This window comes from Agelaius tricolor, unplaced genomic scaffold, assembly GCF_023055355.1.
Source record: "Agelaius tricolor isolate 1412-34295 unplaced genomic scaffold, bAgeTri1.0.p SCAF_20, whole genome shotgun sequence".
Taxonomy (NCBI): Eukaryota; Metazoa; Chordata; class Aves; order Passeriformes; family Icteridae; genus Agelaius; species Agelaius tricolor.
The window spans coordinates 12,841,919-12,857,120 of record NW_027269280.1 but is presented as its reverse complement, the minus strand read 5'-3'; the positions used below and the strand labels follow the sequence as shown (position 1 = coordinate 12,857,120).

The 15,202-nt window shown below is 52.8% G+C and overlaps 1 protein-coding gene across 6 annotated transcripts in view; it reads right to left on the bottom strand.

The window, feature by feature from the left end:
• Positions 1 to 15,202, bottom strand: part of OSBP2 (oxysterol binding protein 2) — a 100,949-nt gene that overhangs the window by 55,204 nt on the left and 30,543 nt on the right. The window lies entirely within an intron of this gene.

Below are 15,202 nucleotides of genomic sequence, written 5' to 3'. Positions count from 1 at the left end.
AGTCAAGCCAGGGAAACTAATGCTGGCAGTGCACATACACACAAAGATTTCATTAAAATATTGGCATATGTATTGATGGTTTGGGTAAGAATCTGCAGTTCTTAAGGGGAAAATGACCACCACAAGAGATTGGATTTTAACTGGAGAGAAGAGGAAGGTCTTGATAGGATTTAGCTCAAAACAAGAATTTCCAGCTCTGATATCAGATCCAAGGACCAGCTGGAGGCAGGATCTGGGTTTTGACACTGAGGCCAGAGTTAATACCTATACAGGGCCACACATACACAGACACACATTTATATTCTGTATTATATCCTAATTCCCAAACCCTGATCAGCAGGGATGGAGGAGACACAGCTCCACTCCTGCTGCAGGAAATCAAGGCAGGATCATGGAAAAAAAAAAAAAACAAACTAAAATCCTCTCCATAAGGATCACATTCCCAAACTGACGGAGCTCTGCATCTTTCCTGCCAGCTGCCCCCAGCCTCCTCCTGCCAATATTTAAGTCACAGCCCCAGTCACTCATCTCAACATTTGGCAATCAGTCCTCAAGTTCCCTGTTCATCAGCAGATTGCAGGTTTATCCCCAGATTTAGCTCCTTCTGCTGCAAATCCAGAGTTACCAGGGTCCCAGGAATAGCAGAAGGTGCCTGGGAAAGGCTCCCTGACTTCCCCTGGGAAAGTCAGGATGAGCTTTCTCCTTTCTTTCCAAGGGAAATGTGGAATTCTGATGTTCCTTCTTGCTGAGCAGCTGAAACTCAGCAGGGGACTCAGGTGGGAAGAGGAGTGAGGGTGTGGAACACCCAGGGCTGATGAGGGGCCAGGCAAAGGCACAGGGAAATAAACACAGTGAAAATGAGGGGATCCAGGAGGAGACCATCCATCCCCTCATGGCACACACAGCATCCCACAACACACTCCCAGATCCTGGATCTCCCTAAACATCATTCATCTTCCAGAAACTGCATCAAATATAAAAAGCCATTTAAAAGGTTTTTTTTTTTTTGCCTGGAAGAAGACAAGGTGGGTAGGTCAGATTATGGCTGCAGTTTGGGTTTAGTCTGACTTCTTTTCCAAGTTTGATAAAATTCCAAAACAAACTGGAGAACTTAAGGAATTCTGTTTTCCCATTCCAGAGCATTCCCAACAACACTCCCAGCTGCACTCTTCAGCCTGGTATCTCCTTTATCATTATCCAGTTAATCTTGAAAGCCTCCATAATCCCTAATTTTCTGGTATCTTTACAGCTCTGCCACATCCACCTCCCCAACCCACTGATAAAAACATCAGGTGATTGTTACAAAGCCCTGCCAGGATTAGTGGGACCAAACCACCTCAAACTCCAGCTCCTCCCTTAAAATCGATTGGAAATGCTTTATTTGGAGCAGCTACAATAACTTCTCCCTGCTTCAGAGAGGGAGGGATTCTCCCACCGGGCAGAATCATGGAATGGGCTGGGTGGGAAGGGACCTTAAACCCCATTTTATTCCAGCCCCGAGGGGCTGCTCCAGCCTGACACAGGGCAGGGTGGGATGAAGGGCTGCCCCACACAGGGACCCTCTGGGGACCCCCCACATATGGGAACACCCCTCACTTTATCCAATTATAATCAATTCAAGGGTCTGACCAAGCCCAGGGGCTCTCCCAAGCACCTCAAACCCAGCGCACACCCCAAAGGAGCCCGGCCCCACACCTGCCCCAGAGAGCCCAGCCCGCTCTGCGTCCCCAGGGGGGTTTAGGGCATTACATACTGCGTTTGCCACAGCACCTCTTCCTCATCCAGCGCTCAGGAGGGGCTGCAGGGACAGGAACAGGGCCAGGGCCAGGAGGTGCGGGAGCAGCCCCGGATGGCCCCGAGCCCGGCCCAGCCTTGCCCCGGGCCGCCCTCCGCAGGCTCCATATCCTCATTTCTTCCCCTCCCTTCGCCTCTCCGCAGCTCTCGTGCCCCGTGCTCAGGGCTGCGGGTGCCTCCTCCTCCTTCTCTTCCTCCTCCTCCTCCTCCTCCCTCTCCTCACCTCAGCCACAGCAGCTGCGCTGCCCCAGCACATGGAGAACGGGCTCAGAAAAAAACCAGAAACTTGGGAAATTTCACCTTTTACAAGTTTCCAGTGGAAAAGCCCAAAACCTGCCCCTTTTGGGGGGTCTCTTCTGGAACACATCAGGCCAGAGCTGCATGTCAAGAGTGACACAGACATTCCTTGCCCAATTTCGAGTCCTTGCTTCAAATTTTATGGGGATAAAATCACCTAAAAAAATTCTGGGGACTTGTGCCTGAACTGAGATACCTTATGATATGCTAATGATGAGATATTAAATATAGTCATTTACTGTATATAATCTAATATTGCCTTGAAATGCTCTTTCCAGTATTGCCTTGAAACACTCTTCCCATAAATGCCCAAATATTCCAAAATAAAACAGCTGCGCTGATTCCAGGTGTTCCTGCTTTGGGATTGTTGTGGTTTTTGAACAGAGTTATTCCCAACCCTCAATTTATCTCCCTGCTCCAACTGCAGGGATTGTCTCTGCCCCCTGCAGACACAAAGGAGAAGTGGCCACTTCCCTCTGCAAAAACCTTCTTTGTATTGCAAAACACTCAACACATCTTCATCCTCTGCTGCTTTTGGGGCTTTTAACATTTGATTCTTTTCAGTGTTTTCTAGAGGGGTGAGTGTCCCTCAACTCCCCAAATTCCTACTGCTTGTTTAAAGTATGATGCCCAAAACCACCCCACGTAAATTCACACACACAGGAGTGAAGTGAACATGTCTGAAATATCACAGGATCATGGTTTGGGTGGGAAGGGACCTTAAAACTCATCCAGTGCCACCCCCTGCCATAGTCAGGGACACCTCCCACTGTCCCAGGTGCTCCCAGCCCCAGTGTCCAGCCTGGCCTTGGGCACTGCCAGGGATCCAGGGGCAGCCCCAGCTGCTCTGGGCACCCTGTGCCAGGGCCTCTTCTCCAACCCTTCCTGGTTCTCTCCTCCCTCCCAGGAAAAGCCAATCTCATTGTGCCTACACTGTCAGAACACTTTTAGGACTTCCAAAAAGAAATAATTCAACTTTAAACCTTCCCTGGGCAAGGAGTTTAATACTGGATCTTCTCTTTTGCCCTGTGTGAATCAAACAAAAGATTATTTACATAGTAAAAAGGGGTTTTTTTACCAGTTCTACTGGGGGGATTTTCCTTCCTGACTGAGAAGAGCTCCAGCCCCTGGATATCACCAGGAATCACCACTGCAGGTCCTGAGCAGTTCAAGCCCCATCTCCAGGCTGCACATCTCCACCCAGGGATGCCCAGAATCCAGAGTGCTCCAAGGCCAACCACAAAGGCTGTCTCCAGAGGAACAGCTCCCCAGAGGCTCTCCCACAGCTCTGCCCAACAACTGGCTTTTTTTAAACACTTGTTCCTGACTCCATTTATTTTATTCCTCTCAAAAATGCTGCTGGAGTGCAAGAAACTCCCCCACCTGCCCCACCTTGGTGACACTGAATGCCATGGTCGGTTTCTGTGCTATGGAAATCTTGGATTCTTCAGTTACACAATCCACCCTTGAAAAGGAGATCAGTGGAATAACCAAAACATCCTTGTTTTAGTGTAAACAAGCAGTTGGAAGAGCTCACACGTGAGTTTTCCACCACATTCCAGCAGTTCTGCTCCCAGACTGCTGGAGGACCTTGGTTCATTCCAGGGGCTGGAGAGCAGAGGCAGAACCTGAAGGCAATTTCAAGGTTTTTTTACTCCTTTCCTTGTTTAAAGCCAGACATTCACCCTCCAGCACATTTCTTCTGCACTGCTTACTGACCAGATGCCAAGGAGGGGCAGGCAGCAGGAAAATGCTCCTCTGGGTCAGGCAGCCCAGGGCAGAGGAGGGAAGGGAGGGACCCTTGCCTTGAAGGAGGAGAGAAGTGCCTTAGCTGGGGATCTCAGAGCCAGTCCCACAGCAGGGACAGAAATCCACAGAGTCCCTCACTCCCTGCAGGCTGCAGGAATTGCACCCAGCCCCTTTCCACTGCTCCCCAAGCAGCAGCCAGGTGAGTGAGTGCCCTGGGATGGCAGCACTGCCTGCTCCACCTGGCCCTGCCCTGAACAGGCTGTACTCCTCCAGCAGGGAATCCTGCCAGGAACAAGCACAGCCTGCACCATTGCTGGGAAAGGGAGCACTGAGTGCCTGTGCTGCAGCTCACAGCCCCAGGGCTGGCAGCACTGGGAGCACCAGCCTCCTCCCCACCCCACCACCCAGGATCCCTGAGGCTGCAAAAGCCCTCCCAGCCCATGGAGTCCCAGCTGTGCCATCCCCAGCCTGTCCCCAGCCCAGAGCTCTGAGTGCCACCACCATGGAGTCCCAGCTGTGCCCCATCCCCAGCCCAGAGCTCTGAGTGCCACCTCCATGGAGTCCCAGCTGTGCCCCATCCCCAGCCCAGAGCTCTGAGTGCCACCTCCATGGAGTCCCAGCTGTGCCCCATCCCCAGCCCAGAGCTCTGAGTGCCACCTCCAGTCACTCCTTGGACACTCCAGGGATGGGGATTCCAAACCTCCCTGAGCAGCCCCTCCCAGTGTTTAACAATGCTTTCCATGAAGGAAATTTTTCCTGATGTTCAGCCTGAGCTTCCTCCTCATACACCTCCATGGCTGGAAAACCTCCACCTGCAGCACCCAGGGCCCTGTTTAAAAAGGATTAACAGCTTTTGTAGCCCTCCATCCTCTCCCAAGTCAGTGTCAGCACCTTACACCATCCAAGGGTTCAGCCCTCCCTCCCTTCATCGTGTCAGGAGCTGAGGGATAACCCAGTGTGCCACTGTCACCACTGTGCTCCTAAATCCAACACCCACCACACCCCTCAGGGAGGCTCTGGCAGCAGTTTAAGCTCCTACCAGCACATTTCAAGGAGAATCCCAAATTGGGTGTTTATCATCTTGTCATGCTTTCAGCCCTCTTTGTTTTCCCTTCCCCTGCCCAGCTTTAAGTATAAATGAATATTTGAGTTCCTCGTGAATGAGTTACTGCCAGAGGGAGAGCTGCTCCCTGAGGAGACTCATTTTAAATTGGAAACACTCCTTAGAGCTAAATTTTTAGTTGAAGCTACAAATCTAATAACTAAGGTCAAAACTCCCTGGTTATCCATCTCCAGGAGCAGCATGCCTGCCAACATAATGTTATTACAGCACCATCAGAAGTCATTTTCCATGGGAAAAGGCAGCTCTGCTGCTGCATCCATCCTTGCAGAAGTGGCTCTTCCCTCCATCCCAGGTTTGTGTTCCACCTCCGGCACCTCCTGGGGGAGGCTGGAGCTGGATCCCTGCTCACACTTGTCCCAGGACAGGTTCCTGAGCCCAGCCAGGGAACCAAATATCCTCAGCCCAGCAGGGCCAAGAGCCCCAGGAGACCTCCCAGCAGCAGCTCTGCATCTTTCCTGCCAGCTGCCCCCAGCCTCCTCCTGCCAATATTTAAGTCACAGCCCCAGTCACTCATCTCAACATTTGGCAATCAGTCCTCAAGTTCCCTGTTCATCAGCAGATTGCAGGTTTATCCCCAGATTTAGCTCCTTCTGCTGCAAATCCAGAGTTACCAGGGTCCCAGGAATAGCAGAAGGTGCCTGGGAAAGGCTCCCTGACTTCCCCTGGGAAAGTCAGGATGAGCTTTCTCCTTTCTTTCCAAGGGAAATGTGGAATTCTGATGTTCCTTCTTGCTGAGCAGCTGAAACTCAGCAGGGGACTCAGGTGGGAAGAGGAGTGAGGGTGTGGAACACCCAGGGCTGATGAGGGGCCAGGCAAAAGCACAGGGAAATAAACACAGTGAAAATGAGGGGATCCAGAGGAGACCATCCATCCCCTCATGGCACACACAGCATCCCACAACACACTCCCAGATCCTGGATCTCCCTAAACACCAGATCATTCACCTTCCTGCATCAATATATTCCAAGAATCCTATCCCACCCCTCAGCAATGGAGCCAATGGAGGAGGCAAGAGAGATTTTCCCCAATAAAATTTTCCTCAAATAAAATCAAAAGCTGAGCAGAATAAAAGTGGCATCGTATCCTCAAGTTGATCTTCACTACCTAGAGTGACAATTTTAGCTTACAAACTCCTAAAACTCCAGAAGAATTCTGAATTTCCCAGGTGGATCTGGGGAGATGCCCCAGTGGAGCCTCTGCTGGGATCAGATTCCAGCACTGGGAGCAGCCGAGGCGCTGCAGGAGGAGCACAGGCACCACAAGGTGCCAGCACAGCCCAGCTGTGCCACTTCCAGCCGGGAATGTCGGGGCAGGGGGAGTTTGGGGTCCCCACGTGCTGGGGGCTCTCCCTGGGGCTGGAATCCAGGACAGGAGGAGCAGCTGTTCCCCATGGAAAAGCAGCTCTCCTGCCCTACTGAGTGTCCAAGCAAGGTCTGCCTGGCCAATCCCTCTTTTCCCACACATACATTAAAGGCCAGCTGCAAAGTCAAGCACAGGCAGTAAATAACCTCGGTGCCTCCAAAGCCGGGCTCTCTGCAGGGACAGGGCTTATGCAAGAGCTGGGAAAGCTGAAGCACACGGAGCTCCACGGGCAGCCAGGAATGCAGGGAAGCAGCGAGCCAGGAGAGGGCAGCCTGCTCCTGCTGCATGGCCTGGATGGGAGCTGGCAGCAAGCAGCTCCTGCAGAGGGCCCAGCAGAAAGGGCCTGGGGGTGCTGGTGGCAGCGGCTGGACACGAGCCCAGGTGTGCCCAGGGGGCCCAGAGGCCAAGGACACCCGGGCTGTGTCAGCCCTGGGGTGGCAGCAGGAGCAGGGCAGTGCCCGTGCCCTGAGCTGGCACTGCTGGGGCACCTCCAGTGCTGGGGCAGCTCTGGGACCCTCCTGACAGGAGAGACCTGGAGGGGCTGGAGCGTGGCCAGGCCAGGGAACAGAGCTGGGAAGGGGCTGGAGCCCCAGCAGAGGCTGAGGGAGCTGGGAAGGGGCTCAGCCTGGAGCAAAGGAGCCTCAGGGGGGCCCTTGTGGCTCTGCACAGCTCCTGCCAGGAGGGGACAGCCGGGGGGGTCGGGCTGTGCTCCAGGGAACAGGGACAGGAGCAGAGGGAACGGCCTCAGGCTGGGCCAGGGCAGGGGCAGGGTGGATTTTGGGATAATTCCTTCCTGGAAAGAGCTGTCCAGCCCTGGCACAGCTGCCCAGGGCAGTGGGGGAGCTCCCACCCCTGGGGGGATTGAACAGCCAGGTGGATGTGGCACTTGGGGGACAGGGGACAGGGGACAGTGGTGGCCTTGGCAGGGCTGGGGAATAGAGGGGTTTGGGTGATCTCTGAGGGCTTCCCCCACCTCCACAATTCTGTGATTCTGTGACTGCAGTATGCTCAGGTATCCCAAGTTCCCTGTCCAGAGGGATGTCAGAAATCCCAAGGGGATGGATGGAAGGCACACATGGCTCTGCAGGTGTTCCCTCAAGCTGTTGAGTCCCAGCAATTCCCTGCTACCTGAGTTACAAATGAACATCCAACCCAAATTCCTTAATGTGCAGGGAGAACCCTGAGGGACTCCCTGTGCCCTGCCAGGGCTGCACAGAGCTGTTGTATCCCACCACCAACCCAAATCCCATTTTCCCCTCTGTGGCCAGGAGCAGGAGCTGTTGGGCTTCATTAGACACAAACACCACAAGGTTTCCTGCCAGTCCCTCACTCCTCAGTGCCCAACAGCCCTGCCACCTCCCCCTCTGCCCCAGCCCAACCCTCCAGAGATGCCTTCAGACCCACTGAAGGATCAGTTTTCACTCAGTGACTCATTTCTAATTAGCAAGGGCTGTTATTGTTTCCAGTGTTCAAACTTGATTTACCTTCAAGAGCCTTTTTCTGTGCCAGGTAAAGAAAAAAGCCCGTGGGAATTCTGAATGACTGACAGCAACAGTGAGATACTGAACTGATTCCTGAGCTGGGAATCTCCCCCTTGCTGCTCCCAATTGTATGAAAATCCCTGTTCTGTTGCTAAATGTGGCATTAAAAGCTACTTACAGGTGAAACTTGCCTTAAAAACCAGTAACCAGAGTCTGTTCCCAGCACAGAGAGAGCTCAGGGCTCAAGAGCCAGGGTGAGCAAGGACCCAGCTTGAGCGAGGACCCAGCTTTGTCCCCTTCCTGCAGCCCCATCTCCATAAGGACACCACACCCCCTGTGCTGGAACTGTCCCTCCCATGGCCAGGGACACCTCCCACTGTCCCAGGCTGCTCCAAACCCCATCCAGCCTGGCCTTGGGCACTGCCAGGGATCCAGGGGCAGCCCCAGCTGCTCTGGGCACCTGTGCCAGGGCCTGCCCACCCTGCCAGGGAACAATTCCCAATATCCCATCCATCCCTGCCCTCTGGCACTGGGAGCCATTCCCTGGGTCCTGTCCCTCCATCCCTTGTCCCCAGTCCCTCTCCATCCTTCCTGCAGGCTACCTCCAGGTACTCCCATCCTTTGGTGCTCCCAGGGGATAAAGTTTTGCTTTATCTGTGTGTCCAGTCCCTTTTCATGTGCTATTTTTCCAAAAAAATGAATCTTAGTTTGTGAATAAAGTTTTCCAGCATATAAATCCAATGCATGTTCCCATTTTAGACAGCACTAGAAGTGCTCAAAAGTTTTGATATTATTTTTAGCACAAATATTTTTGAAAGTCTTCCCAAGCTAAACCTGGTGTGTCACTGGTACTTAGGGAAACGACATTTTTTCGCCTGTTGTGAAAAATAACAAGTTTGTAGTCTATAAAAGTGTTTTCTTGCTCAAACACCAAAACCCTGTCACCAAGAGTGAGTGTCTGCTGGTTCCCTGCCAGGCAAGCACTGTGCATTCCCTGGGATCTTGAAAATCCCCCTTCCTGCGTGGGTGCAGAAGTGGGAAGGATGATCCTTGTTGTTCCTTCCCTGCTGCACTTGCTAACATTGACTGGGTTTGTCATTTTGGCAACTTTTCACTTGAACTTTTCACTCAGTGCAGATGTTCCCTCCTTGCTGGGCACCAGCTGGGCACTGGGAATGGGATCTCTGCCCTCTTGGGATAAAGGTGTCCTGCCCATGGCAGGGGTGGGACAAGCTGAGCTTTAAGGTCCCTTCAACCCAAACCATTCCGTGGTTCTGTGACCCTGCAAAGGCTGTTCCAACCCCTTTGGCTGAAATCACAAAGCACCACCTGCAATTCAATTCCCCAAGGGATATAATCAGCCCTGAGTTCAGGTGAAATGTGGGCACAGCTGCCCAGGGGTCACTGGTTTGGGCTCTGCAGCCTTGCCAAGTGACCTTGGGAAATTCTTCCCTCAAAAAGATGTGAGGAAGGGAGGAGGTCATGTGGAAGCAACAGAAAAGGCACTGAGAATGAGACAAAGGAAACACAGACTTATAAACAGCTGGAAAACATGGAATGAGGGAAATCCCCTCACTCAGGCCACACACTCACAGTGTTTGCCCATGGCACAGGGGGAAAGGGCCATAAATAATGAAATGAGGGAAAAAAAACAGATTTAAAGAAACACAGGAGATGGGCATGGGAGAAACACAATCCAGTAGCACAATCCACAGCATTTTTGGAAATAAGGATGGATCTGTGGTACCTACAAACATGGCACAGCAGAGACCATTCTGCCCTGGTATTTATCACTTTATCAATTTATAACCAGTTTTTCCCTGCTATTTATCAACTCCAGCAGTAACATAATCCTCACCATAGGGATTGATCCCTCTCCTTCCCATTTTTGCTGGAGAAGAATCTGCTCTCCAACTTGCCAGGGAGAGGCCTGTGTGTACAACAGGACACTTCAGCCCCTGGGTTTTGCCTGCCCTCCCAGCTCCCACAGGCAGGACTGAGCAAGGACCCAGAAGGATTTCTCCTCCCAGTGTTCCTGTACCAAACTCCTTCTGCAGCAGCTCAGCCAAAACAGGGCCTCTCCTTCACCACAGCTGTCCCAGGTCACCCTGGTGAGGAAAGAAGGGCCCTGGTGTGCCAGCAGAGATCAGAGAATTGTGCAATCACTCAGGTTGGAAAATCCCTCTGAGGCCCTCGAGTCCAGCTGTCCCCAGCACTGCCAAGGCCACCCCCACACCCAAGTGCCACATCCCCACTGCTGCTAAATCCCCCCAGGAATGGGGACTCCACCATCTGGGCAGCCCATTCCAGAGCCTGAGCAGCCTTTTCCTGAAGGAATTTTCCCCAGTATCCAATGTAAACCTCCCCCAGAATCCTCGTGCTGCACATCCCACCCCCTCCTCCGGCAGGAGCGTTTTCCCAGCTCTGGCGTGGGCACGGAGCCTCCTGCCCACCCCAGCTCTGCTCCTGCTGTGCCAGCCCTTCCCAGAGCCTCCCCCCAGCACTGCTCTGCTCTGTCACGTTCCTGTGCTTATTTCCAGGGGGTTACTGCTGCAGCCTCACCTGGAATGCTGAAAACACAAAAAACTCCACTGAGAAACTGCCCCAGGGCCTGGCTCGCCACACTCAGCTGAGTGCCAGCCCTGCTGAGGGATTGCAGGAGCCCGTGGACATTCCCAGAGGCTGCCAAGAGTGGGAAAGGACAGGGTGACTGCCCAGAGGAGGGAGCACCAGGGTTCCCTGGCAGTGGCACAGGGCAGGGGAGGCAGGGGGGATGTGTCTCTGCCCTTGGGCAGGGGTAAGAGCAGCACTGGAGCAGCAGGAGCTGTCACATCAATTCCCATCCCACTCCTGAATTAAAGAATCCCAGAATAGTTTGGGTGGAAGGGGACCTTAAAGCCCACCCAGTGCCACCCCTGCCATGGCAGGGACACCTCCCACTGTCCCAGGCTGCTCCCAGCCCCAGTGTCCAGCCTGGCCTTGGGCACTGCCAGGGATCCAGGGGCAGCCCCAGCTGCTCTGGGCACCTGTGCCAGGGCCTGCCCACCCTGCCAGGGAACAATTCCTAATTCCCAATATCCCATCCATCCCTGCCCTCTGGCAGTGGGAGCCATTGCCCCTTGTCCTGTCAGAGAATCATGGAATAGTTTAGGTTGGAAAGGATCTTAAAGCTCATCTTTTTCCAGCCCCTGCCATGGGCAGGCAGAGCTTCCACTGACCATGGACACCAGGCAGAGCTGAGGAGCAGCCACAGCTCTGCACTCACTCTGGAGGATGAGGCAGGAGCAGCAGGAATGGCCTAAATAGTGCTGGCTGCTCTGAGCCCCTGCTGGAATGTTTAATTCCTGCTGTTATGTAAGTACTGTTTTCTGGGTTCCTTGGCTGGCAGTGATTATCATGGATTACATCTGCACAACAGCAGCAGTGAATGTGCTGTGGTACCTGGGACCAGGGAGAGCAGCAGCACAGCCAGGAGGGGAGCTCAGTCCTGGGGCTGCTGCATCCCCACATGCAAGTGGAGGGGAAAACAGCAGCAAGAGAATTAAAAACAGATTAGAAAAATAACAAGGTGGGGGAGGGAGGGGAGGGAAGTGGTTCCTGGCTTGTGAAATAGAAAAATCCAAAGATTCCTCCCACCCTCCTCGTGTTTGCAGCACCAGGCAGCAGCCAGGAGAAGGGAGCAGTTGGAGGCTGTGTAGGTAAGAGAACCCTTCACTGGTTTGGGGTGGGAAGGGACCTTAAAGCTCATCCAGTTCCAACCCCTACCATGGGTAGGGACACCTTTCACTATCCCAGGCTGCTCCAAGTTCCATCCAGCCTGGCTTTGGATGCTGCCAGGGATCCAGGAACAGCCAGTTTCTCTGGGCACCCTGTGCCAGGGCCTCAGCACACTTACAGGGAACAATTCCTTCCCAGGATCCCACCTAACCTGTCACTCCAGGCCTTTGTCCAAAGTCCCCTCTCCCTGGCACAGTTTCCCAGGGATCCAGCCTGGTCAGATCCCTCTGCAAACCCTTCCTGCCCTCCAGCATCCCTGTGGCTGTGGCAGGAGGAGCTGAAGTGCTGGCTGCAGCTCCCTGGGGTGGCTGAGATGGACCAACCCACCCCAATCCATCAGGAGACTGGGGAGCCAGAGCTGAAGGCACTGAGAGGAGACAGGAATCATTAGGAATGGGAAATCCAAGCAAACAAGTCCATCAGCAGCACTGTCAGTTCTATTTCCCACAGCAGCAGCTCCTGGCATAGTTAACAACAGCTGGCTGTCCTGGGAAAATCCAGACTCCAAGGATAAAAAGACAATTAGAAGAGCAAGGTGACAGCCAGGGAACTGCAGCACAGGGAAAACAGCTCACAGGGATGGGGAAACTCACAGGGAGGAGGGGAAAAGGGAATGCTGCTGTCCAAAGAGCTGGGAATGGCTGGGCTGTTACAGCCAGACATGAGCTGGGACAACAATGACAGGAATTGTCCTGTCCTGCCACAACCCCAGCAGAGCCACAAGCCAAGGCCACCTGGCCAGGAGCTTCTGGGAGGCCAGGGGGAGCAACAAGGGGATAATTCATGGACTGGGAAAGGGAAGGTGCCAGATGCTTTGCAGTGTCACAGGCCCAACTCAAAATGGCTTTTGCAAACAAACCCCTGCCTTGGAAAAAGGACAAAAAACAGCCAAAATGAGTAGAGCAACACAAGTGACATTATCAGTGGAGCGATTAAAGGGAAAGCTGAGGAATAATTAATTATGGCTGTTTTTTAATGCTGCCATAAAGGCTGGATCTGGGACACTGAAGGGGAACTCCCTGCTGGCCTGAGCTGCCCCTTGGCTTCCACCCACCCAACTGCACCCCAGCCCTGCAGTGGGATCCCCACAGCTCCAGTGTCCCTCTCCAGAGATGGACTGTCCCTTTCCACTCTCCTGCAACAGGAATTCACCCCAGGACCAGAGCAGAGGCCATCACCAGCCCTCTTCCACTCTTTCTCCTCTCTGCTTAGAGCTCCCACCCTCCTGCAGCCCACAGAGAGCCCCCAGAAGCAATCCCTCCCTGTTTCTCAAGAAGAAAACAGTGGATTAAGGCAGGAAGGATAACCAAGTAACCCAAGTAATCAACCCCCACTAGCCCAGACCACTGACCCACACCACAGGGTGTTGGTTTCAAAGTGAATCCTCCCCAGGATGGTCACACAAGGTCAGCCTAAAACCCCAGGAAATTCCATCTCTTCCCCAGCAAGCAAACTGCAATTGGTATTTTGGAAACAGGATACTGGGACAGGGCACAGGCTCTGGTTCCTCTGGGCATTGATCCTTCCCTGTCAGAGCTGTGCTGCACAAGGAGCCCCCAGGTCATATTCCATACACAGCCAGTTACAGCCTGTACCCCAAGGGATGAAATTGTGCCCAAATCTGCTTGGTCTCCTTGGATTTTCTGGCTCCTGGCAGCAAGTGCCACCATTTAATTGGATGTTGTACAAAATATTAATTATTCCTGCTCCATTTAAACCTATGAGCTGATAATTCCCTCCTTTTTCTTAAGCATTTGTCCCTAACTTTTCCTAGACTCAGACAGTCACAGAATTGTTAAAGTTGGAAAAGACCTTTGAGATCAACTCTAGCCATTAATCCAGCACTACCAAGGGCACCAATAACCCACGTCCCCAGGTGCCACATCCACACAGCTGCTAAATCCCTGCAGGGACAGGGACTCCAGCACTGCCCTGGGCAGCTGTGCCAGGGCTGGAAACCCTTTCCAGGAAGAAATTTTTCCAATATTCCCTGCCCTGGCCCAGCCTGAGGCCGTTCCCTCTGCTCCTGTCCCTGTTCCCTGGGAGCACAGCCCGACCCCCCCGGCTGTCCCCTCCTGGCAGGAGCTGTGCAGAGCCACAAGGGCCCCCCTGAGGCTCCTTTGCTCCAGGCTGAGCCCCTTCCCAGCTCCCTCAGCCTCTCCTGGGGCTCCAGCACATTTCCTGTACCATTGACCATGTGGCACCATCAGCTGTCCTTCTCCCAGATAAAAAATTTACTTTCCATCATCCTCCTTCCCTTGTCAGAGGAGATTTTATTTCTCTGGTTAATCTTGTGCCTGTTTGGTTGTTTGGGTTTTCTTTTCAAGTTCTGCTGAAAACCCTGTGAGTCACTGGCAGGGCATCTCCAGGGAAGAGATGCCAGCAGCACACAGAGCAAGCCTGCATTCCTTCTTTTCCACTCTGATTATCAATTCCCAGTTTTTCTGCACTGACTCCAGCCTCAGCCAAAGGAATCAGACACCTCTGAGAGTGGCTGGCAGGTGAGTTGTTCTTGCACAGACACCAGCACTGATCTGTCCAGTGATCTCCTGGATTTCAGCACCATGAACACCAAAATCCCTTTCTGTCAGCCCAGAATCTGCTCCTCATCAGGTGATCACTGGAATCACACACAGCTTTCACCCTCTCTGCTGCCAGGGATCCCCGAGCAGGGAACCAAAAGGAGTCACCAACTCCCTCTCCCAGCAACCCAAGTCTATTTTGGGGAGTTTTCCTAGTGTTTAAAATACCAGGAACAGAATTCCACTCTTCCCTTGCACACTTTTCCCTTATTACAGAGCCAAGAAAAAAATCATGTATTCAGCACTCATCAAATTCCTGGATGTCATGATACTGCTCTAAAAAGAAAGGATACTTTTATATCTGTTTTTGTATTTGTTTGAAGAAAATCCACCAGCCACAGTCACCAAATACAGAGGGTGAACACAGAAATCTGATTTTCAAGCCAGGTAACAGCACAGGGCCACAGCCAGTACTGATAAAAGCAGGTGATGAATGAGGACAAATTGAGTTTACTATAACTTTACCAACACTTTGCAATCCCACCTAGAAGCAGGAATGCCACGTTTGGCTGAGCAGAGCTTGGTCTGGCACTGTTCTGTCCTCCTGTCACACTCTACATGTGTTTTAGAGGAATTAAGCACATGTGGTAATTGAGGAGGGAGCTAAGCTCAGCTCCACTCTCACTTTCTGCCACTGATCCCTGGGCAGGTCCATCCCTGGGCAGGTTTCTCTCCCTGGGCAGGTTTCTCTCCCTGGGCAGGTCTCTCTCCCTGGGCAGCAGGATGAGGACAGGGAGCTCAGGTCACATCTCCCAGTACCAGTGTCCCAGGTCACAGCTTGTTACCAAAATATCCTGATTCCACAGTGGGCAGAGGGGAAACCAGAGCTCCCCCTTGCACAGAACAGCAAAGTCTCCCATGCCATACTTGGTGTGGGGACAGGTTTTGCAGTTAAAAACAGACATGAAAAGCAGTCCTGTGAAATGGCTCCTGTGGGTGCACAGCTCCAGCCAGCAGCCAAGTAAAAAACAGAGTTAAAAACACTTCCACAGCTGTTCAACTCAGGAGAACTCCTGGGGAAAAGACCCTTTCATCCA